This window comes from Passer domesticus, chromosome 4 (genome assembly GCF_036417665.1).
Source record: "Passer domesticus isolate bPasDom1 chromosome 4, bPasDom1.hap1, whole genome shotgun sequence".
Classification (NCBI taxonomy): Eukaryota; Metazoa; Chordata; class Aves; order Passeriformes; family Passeridae; genus Passer; species Passer domesticus.
The window spans coordinates 15,436,714-15,450,946 of NC_087477.1; the positions used below are offsets into that span (position 1 = coordinate 15,436,714).

Genomic DNA, 14,233 nt, shown 5'->3' on the forward strand with positions numbered 1-14,233 from the left:
CCTGTTTTGGCTGCCTTGTTCTGTTTGGCATTTCTCAGTTCTCTTTTTCTGGGCACGTCCCCAGCAGGATGATGGTAGTGCCTCCCCTTCCCCTGTGCACCGGGGTGGTGCGGACTGCATCCCTCCCTCCTGTGCTGCCTTGGCTCCCAGTTTCCAGCCCAGAGAGCCAGGGACCCAGGTGGTGGGGCAGCCCCCAAGCCCCACACACAGACAGTCCCCAGCATCCCAAGGAATGCTGTGAGCACGGCAAACACACAGCATCTCTCCGGAGGCGCAGCTCTGGGATGGCCTCAGGTAACAGCAGCTACTTTGATCGGGCTTGTTGCCTTCAGCCTCCAGCTGCTGGCGACGTTCCGCTGCCTCTGAAACCCTGTTCACCCGTGGGCAATATCCACCTGCTGCAGTCCTCGGAGCCTGGCAGGGGATGTGAAATGTGCTCCTGGAGTGCCTGCAGGAGTTACTGGAATAGCTGATGATCAGCCTGCAGGAAGATGGGAGTCTGGGGGAGGGTGTCAAGGGCCAGGCAGCACTTTGAGCAACTACACAGCCTGCAGAGCTGAGCAGTCCTCAGCCGGGGATAGGCTCAAGTCCTGCCAGCCAGCTCTGCTTTAAAGCAACACCAAGACATCCCTTAATTTCTTATATTTTGGCTTGGGATGAAACTCTGTGCCATTGTCAGTGACATCTTTAAGCCTTACATGGACACAATGAAGTATTAATCACTTTAGCAGGACAAGACCTAAAGAGGTAATTCATAACAAATAAATTACATTATGCTTTAAGCTTCTTTACTTTCCCCAGAAACACTGAAGACGTGTGGGGTTCCTAATAAAAACATGTATCTTTAAGTTCCCAGGTAATAATGGTTTTTCTTTAGTTTCTGAGCTTTGAGATGCAAACATTTGGTTTTCACCGTTCACTCTGTGTGGGGCTGGTGAGCCTCTAGTTGCTGGGAAGTGACTGGCTTTGCAGGTGGCTGTGCATTTCCAGGGTACTTGTTCTCTGTGGATACAAGTGAATTGGGGAATCTTTATTGTTTGACCAAGGTGCTTCAGCACATGTTTAGCATGTGTCTTTGGGGCTCAGGCAGCTGTTGAATGAAAGATTTTTCATCATGAAATGTTTGAGCATTTTCCTGTGACTTGGCTAACTCTGCTCTATCCATTTGCTGGCATTGCAGTGCCATGTGGCCCAGCTGTTTCCTCTGGATCTCTGGTGACCCAGCACAGCCACAGCGGACCTGACAGGTGACAACCGTGAGGCACAGCAGGAAGTGAAGGCTAAGGTAGGAGATGTTCCAGTCTTATTTACACATTAAACACATTGAAAGACAGATTTCCGCTGAAACACACACACACTGACTGAAACAGATGCAAACACTGTGATCCCAAGTGAGTTCAAGGACATCCACCTTTCTTCTGATGGCTGGAGCAGGACAGCGATCCTGTTTGAGCAGCGTTGGATTGAAGAATTTAAGGTAAGAGGGAGGGATTTAAAAATAAGTAAAGCAGCTTTTTTTCTGCGCGCGTGCCTTTGTTGTCTCCTTTTGGATGCTGATTTCCATTTTACTTTGTGTCTGTTGCCAGTTATGCCGAGCACTGGTTCACTGTGAGCCCTTGTCACAATGTGTGTGATTTCTTCCTGATGGTGTCCAGTTTGTTTCAGTTAACATATTTGTGGGCAAAGATTTCATTCAGATGTGTGTTCAAGACCACCTGATTTGATAGAGGCTTTGAGTGGGGTTTAATCTGCCTTGTGAAGCACATTGGGGAGGTGCCAGGCTGGGTGGGGAGGTGCCTGTGCCCATGCTGCGCTCAGCCAAGAGCTGCTCTGCTGAAGGCTCTGAGGGAGTTCTCCTCACTAATTAGTCATCCTCTCTGAAACAAATAAGATTATCACTACTTTTTGTTGAATTTTGAAATCCCAATTATGGTTATGCTTGATGGAGGGGAGAGCAAGTTCAGCAGTCCTTGTTTCCACTGTTCAAGTGTTCACTTTAATACAAGCTGTTGTGTGTTTGAAAATCAGCATGTTAATGCTGTGTGTGCCTCACTCCCCTGAGAGCAGCTGCAATGCCTGTTTCAACCAGTGTACAGTGTTCCTGGAACTGGGACCTCTTTGTGACATGAGGGATTTGGACCCCACACCCTGTAGGCTTGTGACAGTCCTTCTGATAGTCCGTGTGGGTGCGGTGTCTGGGAGAGGAGACTTTGGGAAATGCCTCTTGGGAAAAGCCTGCTGCTGTTACTGAGATGCTGAATCACACAGGGGAGTTGTGCAGGTAAGGCTGGAGGTACCTCAGTGCTGGGCAGCTGTGGGGCAGGGGCGCAGCCTGAGCACGGGCTGTTGGGAGCTGAATGTGCTGAGCTCAGGGCAGGGCTGTGGCACCTGCTCCACTGCCTAAATCAGGTATCCTGTCTTACTTACCTTTTGCAAAGAGTGTAAAGAGACAGAACTGAGTAAGGTCCCTCCTAGAAGGGAGTGTATCAGCTTAACCCCAAAGTCAGCTGTAAGGTGAATCTGATCTCAAATACTGAGACACCACAAAGCATTGTCCTTAGAAAGTACACTTTTCCTTTGACAGAATGCAAATTAGTTAATAGTTTCCAGCAACCTAAAATGTACTAAAGCATGATTTGAGCAGGAAGGAAGCCACCAGCAGTGCTGCCACCTCTTTGACAGCTCTTCTAATCACCATAGCTTTATCAAGAAGTGTTAAGCTGTATTTTTTTATTGATATTTAAGAATAAATTCTTACAACATCATCTCTATAAAAGGTTCATCACAGACCAAATACCACTCTAACCTTTTAAGCTTCTACAGTAAAAACTGTCGTCTTTATTTATCTAAGTTTGGGAGAGATACAAATGTAATCATAACCCCCAAGGCAAAATTTTATGGCAGTTTTCAGAACTCCTCTCTATAAAAACTACTCAAAGCTACCAACATAAAAGCTCCCAATAAAATTTGCTTTAGATCCTAGTCATAAAACATGATTTTTTTTTCCCTGGTCCTGGAACTACAGGTGTCCACTTGGCAGTGCTGGTCACTGCCAGATCCCCTGGCAATGCCAGGCTCCACATATCTGCTGGGTCTGCAAGGAGGGGCTGCTGCCCCCCGAGCTCTGCCTTGGCTCACCCCAGTACAGCCTGTGGGTGCCTGGTGCTGTGCCTGGTGGCAAGCATGGGCACAGGAGGTGTGGCTGGAGCAATTCTGAATGTGAGCAAAATCTTTGGGTATGAGAAGAACTGTACAATAAAAACAAGCTGGAAGAGAACACTGCAGGCAGTAACGTAGAACACTGGACTCTTTCCTCTGTTGCTTGGCTGGGGATCTGCACTTGTTTGCAAGATTGGTGGCCCTCCAGGTCTTACTTTGGTGATGTAGGAATTCATGCACCAGAGGTTGTCTTAATTAAAGATTCCTTATTATTATTTGCATGTACAGTGTTAGCAGTAAGTAGAAAACCCTTTATGTACATTTAGCTGAGAAGCCTAATCTGGACCTGTGTGCCATGAGGTTGGGCTGGGCTGGGCTGAGCTGAGCTGGGGCGAGCAAGGTTGTGCTGGGGGGGACCCAGGCTGGCTGTGTTCTTGAAATGCAGTGCAGGAATAAATCTCTGCAGGCTTTAGAGGATTCCTGGCAACTAAAGGCTCTCACTTTATCAGCCTAGATTAATTTGCTTTTACTGTGCAGAGTGGATTTAGTCCTGCTACCTCACTCTGGATGGTTTCTGTTCAGAGACCTGAACCTGTTCTTCTGACTGTAATTAGGAGAAAATCTAACATAGCACAAAGCTGCTGGTAAAGGAGAGCAGAGACAATTGCCAGATGTGAAATAAAAAGCATAGCCACCTTCTTTGGGGTACACACACCTCAAAGCATCCCAAAATGTCATGATAAATAAGAACAGTTTGATGAGAAGTGTCTTGGATGCAAGTATTTTTCTGAGGCAAAAATACTAGTATATTGATTCCTGAAGCTGCTTTTTTCAGGGACTGCAGAAGGTTAGAGGTGATCTAGAAAGCCTCCACCTGGTGGCCCACATCTTGTGTTTGCAGGCCTTGGCCTCGCTTGTCATTCCAAGCACCCGCCGCATGCTCCAGCTATTCTCTAGCTGGAAAACATTAAGTGGTTGCTGGTCTCAGCTCATGGTCCTTGTGAAGAGGGTGGGAAGCCCACAGCCCCATCTTCTGGGAAGTTTCCTTCCCATGGTGCTTCCCAAGGGCTTTTTCTTCCTCACTCCTAGTGCTCCTCTGTGGAGACATCCTTGGGAGCTCTAGGACTGCCAGGACGGGGCAGTCAGGGAAATGAGGTAGATCCAATAGTTGCATAACATGTATAATAAAAACTATGACAGGGCTTTTCTGTTTATTTTAAAGTAGACTTAAATTACAAATCTGCATTCCCAGTTGTGTGTGATTTTAGGAACTGGCTCTGGGAGCATTCCCAAGCTGGCTGTTGGAGCTGTGTTCCTATCTCCCTTTGTTCCATTGGAGAGGCTGCTGGGTACTGTCTGTCTGTGATTACTGGTTAGTTCCACTTCGTGGGCGCTGTCTGACACAGGAACTTCTCCCCCGTGCCCATCCTGAGTTATCGAGTAGCTTAGGGCTGTTGGGTCTTTGCTGTGTCCCAGCTAAGAAAAGCTGTTTTAAGTGTATGTTGGTGAGAAAGGTCAGAGAAAGGATGTTTTTTCTTGTCTGAAGGACTGACAAACTGATACCTTCTCTGGCTGCATGGGCAAAACTTACACAGCACCCACCAGCTCTTCCTTGCCTCCCTTCTTCCTGACAGTCCTGAGGGAGCCTAAAGCATAGAGTATCCCGTGAGTCCTCAGTGGCCTTCAACAGCCGTGTCCTCACGCAACCATGTCCTGACAGAGAAGTTAAAAATCTGTACTAAACCAATGAGACTGTTTCTTGTAGTGGCAACCGACCATAGACTCCCTCTTACAGCACCTTTTAATTATTGTTATTGATGATAGAGGTTTTGGGTCACTGCTTTTGGAAAGAGGCAAACCAGGAAACTTGTTTCTCCTAGAAGCAGCATTCCAAGCCCTGGAGGCACAGGCTCAGAGGGCACAGGAGATACAGGGCTCTTTGGGCGGTGCAGTTTGGGGACCTGGGGCTGTGTTGACTCTGTGTTTTGTTGATGAACACAGCCATTCATTCCCTGTGCCTTTGTACCTATTCCCTCTCAGGAGCTCCAAAGGCATTTTATTTTCCTTCAGTTTTGGCATGGGATCAGAGGGTGGTTCTCTGCCTCTGATCTAAGTAAAATAGTCATGATTTGAGGTAGGTGCTGTTCAGATTATTCATTGCTCCTGGCAAAACAAATGTTGGTCTTAAATATTTTGATGAAGTATTGAAGCCACCTGGCTTTTGGGCAGAGCCAGGCTCCTGGGTAGGGGCCTGGTAGCTCACAGACCCAGACGAGGAGGCCCAGTGATAGAAGGTGAGACTCCATGGTGGTATTCCCAGCCTGAAAGGTGGAAGTGCAGGTGGATTGTCACCACCATTTTTGTCCTGTTCAGCTGCTGCTCAAGGGAGAGTGGCAAGGTCCCAGCCCCAGGTGCTCCTGGACAGAAAGAGGCCTTTAATGGTTTTGATTTCTGTTGCGAAAATAAGTGTGTTTGTGGCAGAGTGGGAGGTGATTGACTCTTGTGGGCATTTATCCTCACAAGATTAGGGAAAGGGAGGAAGAAGCTGTTGCCAGTCTGTTCTTGCACTGGGTAGAGGTTTCTCTGTGAGACTTCTGCAGCTATTGATGGCCTGAGCTGCTCGTATCTCTGCCTTAGACAGGGCTGACAGGCACCTTTTGTGAAGGCTTGACAGCATCATCAATACTGGCATTAGAGCTCCTTGTGCAGCTTATGAGGATGGGATGGGTGTGATGGATATGGAGCCATGTGAGAAATTGGGCGAGGTCACTGCCATTTTTTTCCTGGCTTTCACAGAGGCCATGTTTGCTTCCCTGCATTCTCACACAGGGACATGAATTGATTGGTGCTGCTGTGAGTCAGTTGGCAGGATGAGTTGGGAACCCCCAGGGGCTCTGCCAGATGGATGGATTGGGTGGGTCTGAACAGAGCTCTGGGACTGCTGGGCTGTCGCAGTTTGGGTGCAAGAAACCCCTCTGAAGGCTGTCGCTGGGGATAGACACTCTGTGTTTATGTGCTCTGAGGTGGAATTGTCTGACAAATTGCAGTGCCCACACAGGCACTGCAGAAATTGGACTGTTCTGCCTGTTCTCTGATCTCCAGTTTCATTTTCCCTTGCCGCTGCTGCCTCTGGCTGTGGGAACAGAAAACGATCCTTCCCCACATGTCTCCTAGTTGGCAGGTGGAACTCATGCAGTTTTTCCGGATCCTCATATTGCCCTCAGAACCTGGCTGGAGCTGAGGAGAGAGGCTGTGTGGCTGCTGGTTAAGGGGCTGTACCAGTGCACTCATGGGACAGTGAGAGTGGGGTGAGCAACCATATTGCAACTCCCAGAGTCTCTGTGGCTCCCTTGCTGCTCCAGCTGGGAAATAATCTGCACCAGACTTGTTTCCTGGCACCAGCCAGCTTGCTTGGTGCCAGCTCCTATGTGTAGGCTGGCACATTGCAGGAACAGGGAATGTGTGTGTGGGGCAAAAGAAGTGGAAACAGTCCTGGCTCCGTCACCTCTGCTCTGACCTGCCCTGGCTCCCGATGGCCCTGACTTCATGAGGTGGAAAAACATCCAGGACAAGACATTTCTCTTTCCTTCTGGTTTACACCATTTCTCCCTATTCACTTTACTGATGGTGCTTACGGGCACAGAATCCACCATGTCCCGGGTTGAGTGCAAATTATTCCCCTTCTGCCAAGGATGGTTCATACCAGAAGCAGAAAGTCACTTCCACTGCTCTGTCTGTGAAATACCCCCCAAAGCAGCTCCAGTTGGGAAGAGCTGGTTTTGGTTAGATTTGGCTGTGTTCCTCACGAGCCAGTGGAGGTACAGCAGCGTGTGTGGCTGCCGGAGCTGAGGCTGCCACAGACACCTGATGTGGGAGTGAATTCCCATGCTTGTGTTACAGTAAAGGCTGGCTTGGTGCTGCTCCACGCCTGAAAGCTCCACGGGATTTGCCTTGAGCTGTGTTTTTAGCAGCTCTCGGATATTAAAGTGCTGGGGCCATCCTGCAGCAGGGTGGCAAGCCTTTTGCAAAATATTTCCACAAGGCTTTTTAATGCTTCCACTCTTTCCAAAGGTGCCCTGGTTGACCTGAGGCACAGGATAGGCAGCAGCTGCAAGGACGGCGTTAGTGTGGGACATTCCCACTGCACCAGAGCTGGGCTGTCTGCCACAGAGAGGAGGTGGGATGCTGCCTTATCCTATTAACTCTGGGACCTTCTACCTGGAGATGAAAGAACAAAAGCCTGGGCAGACAGTTAATTATAGCTTCAGCTTCACAAGCAGAGTTAATGAATTTTAACGTGCCTCAATTAATAACTAATTGGGTTTCGCGCCTTGGCTGTGAGTGGAACTGGAGGGGTGTCCAGGAAAAAAATGGTCTAAAGATGAGAGATTTTAATTGAAATACTGTAGGATTCTTGTACAGGGAAATGGTTCCTGGTGTTATTGTACGGTTTGAATGCAGAGGGAAATTAAAGGGGAAGTTGTTTCCAAGAGAAAACAAGTGGCAGCATTACAGTGCCAACAAGGCACGACATTATTTTGTCACCTGTAGTGTGCAGTTTGGAGAGCCTCCAGTTCCTGGCATTATTGTGTCACCTGTAGTGTGCAGTTTGGAGAGTCCTCTATTCACAGCATTGTTGTGCCACAGAGAAGTGGGTCCTGCAGGCTCACCAGGATGTGCTACCTCAGAGTTTCAGGAGTCAGAGAATTTAGGTAGAAAGAAATGATACATAGCATAAATTTCTTTATACTTTAGGCTGGAATATGCCTGGTAGTGCTATTGGTCTAATGAGATATTTTATGTCTATTTCTGTGCAAAGAGGATTATTTTTTAAGCCTACAGTTAGGAGAAGGTCCAGTGCTTTGCTGTGATTAGCATTAATTCAGGCTCTGGTGGGCCAAAGGAAATGACCACAGGTAAAGGTAGCAAAGGTTAAATTGTGTTTGCAGTAGTTTAAAAGAGCAATAAATCCTGGAGAGTGCAGAAATAGAGGAACACTCTGCATCTCAAGCAGCAGAAAATTGTCGTCTTTTGAATTTGATGCTCTGAGTGTGAAGGAAGAAAGGAAAATATATCTATATGCCATTTCCTCCTTCAGTACCATTTCCAGGGAATATTTATCAGCAGCCTCAGCCACCAGGCAGGAAAACACCCAGAAGCCAAAGTGCAGATTTAGTTTGTTTTGTTTTACTCTTTCATTTTTCTGGCTATATTCAAACCCCCTCAGAGAGAATGTGGAGTAATAAGAAAAAGAAAAGAAACTAATTTATTCAATGCAGCATTGTCAGGCACCGATCCTCCACCGATGACTATTTACGCTGGGCTGCTCATCATGCCCTTCACAACTGCTGCACAATAAATAATAAAAGATTAAAACCTTAAACCTGGAAAACTTAGGAAAAAAATATTAGAAAATTTTATTTCGGATTATAAAAATCCGTGAATGATTTACTTTAAGGGACAATTTCATTGCTGCCATGTGCAGGAACTAATGATCATGGAGGGCTCCGGATTGGTGAGGAGGCTGCTTGGGAAACATAGTCATGGGTAGGTGATAAAGTCACCTTGCTCCTGCGCTGCCTCACTGTCACTGCAGTGGCTTTCACCGTTTGTTACAAGAAAATGATGGTCCATGTACATATTTATACCTGGATGGCAATAACATTGGCAATAACCCTCCCAACTTATACCTTTCCAGAAACACATTTCCGGGCCAAACCACGACATTGAGCCACCTTGTTTTAGGGAGCCCAGCTCACTTCCTGGTGCCAGAAGCCCTCGCCCGGCCTGCAGGGAGATGACTGGAGCTTGGGTGATGGACATTCACAATGGCAATCATTCTTTGTCATTAAGGATGTTGCTCAAACTGGGAGCAGATGCCAAGTGTGCCCCAGGCTCCCCCCAGGTGCTCCTGTGGCACCTCCTTAGCAAGGAGATGGGTCTGTAAGAGCCTTCCAGTCCGCTCTGGAGAACAGCGTGTCTGCTGCTGTTTGGGTGGCTGCAGTGTGCCTGGCTGGGCATTGCTCTCATGTCAAAGTGGGTTTGTGCTGCCCGTGGGGAAAGGCTGCTGGATGCAGCGCTGGTTCAGCAGCAAACCATTGTTTGAGTTTCATGTTTTTAAACACACACACACACTCACACTGTACAATTAGCACATTCGTGTCAGGGCTATTGTTGGGCAAGGCTGTCAAACGGAGTGGCAGTTGATGGTGCCAGAGCCTAGGAAGAATACAACTAAAACCGAAAGACAGTATAGGGTACAGAAGGCAACTGGCTGTGCTTTGGGGCGCAGAGGGAGACACTTGTGCTGGTGAATGAAGGCACCTGGGAGATTTAGTAAGTCCTATTTGGAAAACTTCTCTGTGTGTCCCAGCCCTCTGCCCTGTCCATGTCTTGCTGCATTTATTTAGTCTAGCACATACTAATTATTTGCTCCACATTCAGTATTTGCCATTTATGTGCCTTGATTTCAGGAGTTTGCCATGTTTTACCCCAGTCTCTCTTTGTCCAATGGCAAAGTTTCCTGGTTTTGATGACTTATTAGAGTGTGCAATTCTGGCTAGGGTTGCCTTCTTGCCTTTTCTCTTGGCCTCATACTTAGGAGGCTGCTGAAACCTTTCTGGTTCTTCACTACCACCTTCTGTTAAAATAAAAACCAATTCAGTGTGAAATGGTAGGAAAGAGGTTATGAACTTGATGCTACTGTTCAGCGAGCTCTTCCATGGGGTGAGGTGAGAGCAGATGGAGGTGACGGGAGACAGTCCTGGTGGCCCACAGGCTCTGGTGTAGCCCAGTTCCACCTTCCCCTCACCTTCCGAAGTGCACGCAGGCTGGGCAGCATTTTGGCACCTGCCTGTGGCTGCACAGAAGGGGCTGGGAGCAGAGCCTGCCAAGTCCCAGGCCCTGGAGGAGCCGCCAGCCGGAGTCCCACAGGTCACCAGCCATGCATGCACGGTGCCTGCTCTCTGAGCGTGTCCGGCTCCGTGTCTCGCAGCCCAGCTCCTGGCGGGCGTCCCCGCTCCGCGTGCCTCCTCCCGAGGGGGCTGCGCCAGAGGACAGCGGCAAGGTCACAGCCACTGCAGGTTTGTCTGCCAGGCTGCGTGAGGGGACCAGGCGGGCTGGGCTCTCCGGAGCCATGGGCGCCTGCGTGAGGGAGGTGTCACGGCGTGCTGGCTCCTGAGCCCGGAGTGGCAGCGTTTGCACTTGGAGGGGTGTGAAGCGCTCCTCGGGAACCTGGGATTTTCTGCGTGGCTCCGGCTGCTGCTCCTCACACCCCGTGGGCCACGGGGAGGGCAGGCAGGGGTGATGGGCACGGCCCAGCGGAGCTCAGCTGTCACACGTGGGGAGCCAGAGCAGTGCACCGTGGCCACCGTGCTTGCCACTGGAGCCTGCTGGTGCCCTTGATTGCAGAGCCAGATCAGCACGGACACGCTCCTCTTGGGAAGCGCACACACATTCTGGGCTGAGGCACAAGGCGAAAGGCATCTCAAAACAGCCATGGTTAGGCATGGCTGCCCTAGGAGATGCTGCTAGTTGTCTTGAAATAAGTAAAGTGGTGGGGGAAACCCCTCCCTTGGCCTGCTGGCCATACACAAATTACTTACAGGTTTTAAATTTCTGTTGAGAACTCTTTGTGGCACGGTTTGTGTTTCTGCTGGTCTTAATGAATCAGTGCTGACTTAATTTATCAGTGTTAAATGTTTGTTTCTCATTTGGAAGTTGGATGTGAGTGTGGATTTAAGGCCAGCATACATTTAAGGCCAGATGTGGAGCAAGGCTCCACATCTGCGTTCACAGGAAGTAAACATGTAAGGTGCTTTCAGGTGGCCAAACTGCAAATGGCATTCAGAGCCAAACCAGTATGCAGCATATCTTTGTCCACATTTCTTCTGCTTCTCTTAACACCTGCCAACCATTTCAGGAGACGTCCTTGGTCAAATTAAACAATTCCTCATGGGCCACCAAGCATCCTTCCCTGTCAGTTGCTGTCCAAACCCTCCATGCCAGTGCTGCCCTCCCCACAGCCCACTCAAACCACTCACCCTTGGTTACCTGCAGAGCTGGCAGCTGAATGCACTGTGCCCCTGTCCACATAGGGAGGTTTTGTGCTTCTATCCTTGCTTAAAGCCACTCTTCCCTCACCTGCACTGGTGGCTTTGCCCCACAGTCCCTGGCTGAGTGAGCTGCTGCAGGTAGGGGCGCCTTGCGCTAGATCAGATACAAGTATCAGTGGCAGAAAGGTGTGATTCAGACAAGGCAGCGCTGGTGTAAACTGGTATTATTGTATCCCACCACTCTGGTGGAGAAATTCTCACTGGCACTTACTGTAACCATGTCTGATAGTCATGTTACTTGGTTGGATTCCGTGGGGATTTAAGCTGTATTTGACATGAAGTGAAATGGATTTCCATTCACCCATACAGACACTTGCAGCAGTTTAACCAGCTCCATTTCCAAAGTCATTTTAGGGCATGGGATCTTAGGCACAGCTGGGGGAGCTAGGGAAGGCAGGGAGCTGTGGTCGATGAGGACCCCAGTGGTGACAGCCCATAAAAGGGATGGTGCAGGTACCTGAGTGCCCTGTCCAGCATAGCTGGCAGGTGCTTATCAGAGCCCAGCTTTCCTGAGAGGAATTTAGGGCTGTTCCTGCACCCTGGAGTGGGCCAGCACACTCCACGCTCACAGCGATCAAATGGGTATATTCTGCCTAAAGCACTTTAGGTTCTTCATGTTGTTACTGCTCTGATACTGAGCAGAGATTTACGAGGTACTCCGAGGTGGTGATTGAACGTATCTGTGCTTCAGGACGTAATCATGAAAGCAGGAATTAAAAAGGGGGTTTTTAAGAGGAATGCCAGCTCCCCAGCATTTGCCACAGTCGTTGGGGATTCTACCAAAGTCCACAGCAGAGCTGCATTTATTTCAATTATTTTGATATCCAAGTCTACTTAGGGAAGGAAATGAGTTAGATTAAGTATTTATAAAAGAGAAACTGGAGAAAAGATGTGCAAGTTTCCCCACCCCCAGAAAGATACTGCATTGGCTGTAGAAAGAGTTCCCAGGGTATTCCGTGTGGGTATTTCATGTTTTACTCCCCGTGTCATTCCTGCTCTGTGCAGAAAGATTCTCTCCTGTGTATATGTCAGGAGGGTGACGAGCCAAGAATGCCATCAGTGCCTGTGGAGAGAGAGGGACTGGTCAGCACTTCCCAGCATGGGGAGTCCCAGTGAATGGGATCCAGTTAAAGACAGGAACCACGTTCTGTACCTACTAGCAGGAGACGGGGCTTTATTGCTCATTGATGACTACCCCAAGCTAGAACAGTTTGTAACCCATAAGGAGGGCACTGCCTTTGCTGCTTCTGTTTGCTGTCTGGTGTAAAGTGAGTTGGTGACTTGGAACCCCACAATCCCCTCCAGATGTGGGATTCCCCTATGGGTCACTCAAATGTGACTTCTGATTATTTCCAGTTTTGGTGGGATTTTCCTTGTGGAATCAGAGCTCAGGTTTGAGGTCAGAGCTCTCCTTCAATTCACGTCCATGTTGGCTTTCCCAGGGCAGCTCTCCTTCCACAGCCCTTTGGAAAGGAGAGAGCCTGAGCTTTGCTGTTGTGCCAGGGCCAGACAACACATGGGGTGACTGCCAAAGCCAGACACATATCACTGTCCCCTCTGCCAGTACGTCCCATCCGTCCCACTGCCCCTGGAACAGAAGGAGATAGGAGTCGGGAACAACAGAGCTTGAACCCCTCTCTAGGAGCCCCCCACACCCATGACAGTAGCTCTGAGACGTGGGCTGTACCACTGCCATGGTGTCTTTTCTCACAGAGCAGATCCCCAGTCCTGCTGCCACTGTTGCATCTTGGGAAAGGGGAGCTCTTTTTAGACCTGTGAGCTGGGAATTCCCTTTCTAGAAATACTCTTGACTTCCAGTTCAAAACACTTCAGAGCACATTTCCCATTGCCATTTCTCAGCATCTTGCCACCAGTTTTATTAGCACCAGTTTTAAGAGCAGCAGCTTTCATACAGGCATGAGTTAGATTTAGGTTTTGCTGAAGGCTGTAGAGAGACATCCCATTCCTTCCTGTCATTCCATGTATACTTTGAAGAGCTGTGCTAATTGTTCCCTTTGAGGAGTCAAAGCGCTGAACTTCTGAAGCACCACTTCCCTACAAAAAGCACTGCCAGATCTGGGTCTCCTAAGCTCTTCTGACCACAGATGGCTAAAGCAGGTGCTCATGTTCCATGGTAAGTCAATCAGGCATTACAAAGCTCCAAAATGTGGGTGTGGAGGCCAGCTTCTGGGTGCAAGTTAGAGGTGACCCTGGGTGTAGTAACTGCTGCATAACCCCATATGGTGTGTAGCTCTCTGAGTGATCCCAGAGCTGGCTCCAAGCTTCTGGCTACAGCTCAGTACGAACTTGGAGCCAAGCTATAGGTCCAGCAAACTGGAGGAGTTTCAGGCGAGGTCCCTGCTTGGCCTGGCTGAGCAATAAAGTTGTTTCAGCTTTTCTTTTGCTCCACAGGTTCTTAAGCTGGAACCAAAACCCAGGAGTGAAGGAGAAAGGTGTTTGGCTCTCATAGGAGGGGGGTCTAAGCAGCCCCAAAAAGCAGAGTTGCTGTGTTGTCTCAGTGCTGTGCTGGCAGCCTCTGCTGGGCTCTGCAGAGTGTTTTCACAAGGTCCCCGCATGTGGCACTGACTCACTGCAGCCACAGCTCCTGGAGCCTGAACAGCTGGAGCAATTTCCAGCCCAGAGTTTTCCAAATTATGAATGTTCGTGAAAGGAGAAACAACGCTGAAGGTTTTTAAGGATTTGGTTTTGTAAGGGACATCTGGGTTGGAGGTTTGTGTTACCTCATAAGCATCTGTGTGTTTTGTGTGCTGGTATTTCACTGCATCACCTGGCTGCGTCTTTGTGTTTGGATTTCTCTCCCATATGCCTTAACTCTTGTCCTTTTTTACTGAGCCTTCAGCTTTCCTGAAGGAATAACAGTTCCTAGTCTTTGCAAGCACCCTTAAATGTCCCCCACCTCCTCCCAGCTGCTCCATTCTCTTTTGGCTCTGCTTTAGGAA

At 48.9% G+C, this 14,233-nt stretch overlaps 1 long non-coding RNA gene across 24 annotated transcripts in view; it reads left to right on the forward strand.

The window, feature by feature from the left end:
• The window catches only part of LOC135298584 (uncharacterized), a 250,881-nt gene that overhangs the window by 165,950 nt on the left and 70,698 nt on the right, over positions 1–14,233 (forward strand). For 23 of the 24 annotated variants that reach the window (XR_010360570.1, XR_010360573.1, XR_010360586.1 and 20 more), the window contains 2 exons: positions 1,181–1,285; positions 1,371–1,477. This is a non-coding gene — a long non-coding RNA (uncharacterized LOC135298584). The remainder of the gene's footprint in view (positions 1–1,180; positions 1,286–1,370; positions 1,478–14,233) is intronic. The other variant, XR_010360579.1, reaches the window with a different exon arrangement.